Raw genomic sequence first — 1,002 nt, 5'->3', positions numbered from 1 at the left:
TATATATATATCCTTTAGTAAATATTGAATGACATTAATATCCTTTAGTCAAATATTATTCCTACAATAATATTTTACAAGAATATAAATATATATCCATTAATATTTTGTTATTTATTTAACTTCAATTTATGTTTTTTTTTCTTTCTAAAAAGTAAGTCTATCTTCTAATAATAGAAATAATAATATAGCAAATGAAAAAAGAACTAGATAAATCAAAAGACATTGAGTTATGTGTATTTAATTTATGTGAATGGTTTATCTTTTAATTCCTAATGCAAAAAGTAAAACATCTATTTGTAGTAATAAACATATGGAGAACTTCAAAAGTTGCTTGGCATATTCAATGTAGAGTAAATTCTTCTGATCAATTCAATACAATATATTCATTTACTAAATGTTATTTTTTGTGTATATATATAGTAAAAAATCACAAGACAACTATCCCAATTCATCAAATTAGTAGATTATCAATCATATTTTGTCTAAGCAACATTTTTTCATATTTATTTTGTATTTATGTCACTCTTTTCTATTCTGTTTGCGCTCTCTATTTTTCTATTCACATTATAACTTATTGTCTTTAATTCGACTTATTCATATACATTTTCTGATTAGTTAAAAGTTCATCTTACTTGGGTAGATAAACGTGTATATCATAGTTATTTCATCTCTTGCATCATAGAAATTTGTCATGCAAATATCAAATCAAGTAAGATTACTTGTTTTTTAATTATAACTTTTTGGAGTATCATGAAACTATATATTCTTGTTCGTGCAAATTTTGGTTAGGAATCAATTTACTAATATAACTCATATTTTCTTGAAAAAATTCACAGATGATAGAACTAATAATTTTGTATTAGGCAAAGGTTACACATTCCTATAGTAATTATGATTTATATACACCGATTAGATATTTTAGCAGTTATTACTTTTATCATTAATAATAACTATTTTTTTAGGTGTACATCAAAAAATTGACAATGATCCAGTATCTAT

This window comes from Solanum pennellii, chromosome 6 (assembly GCF_001406875.1).
Source record: "Solanum pennellii chromosome 6, SPENNV200".
Classification (NCBI taxonomy): domain Eukaryota; kingdom Viridiplantae; phylum Streptophyta; class Magnoliopsida; order Solanales; family Solanaceae; genus Solanum; species Solanum pennellii.
Note: the sequence above shows the minus strand (reverse complement) of the source record.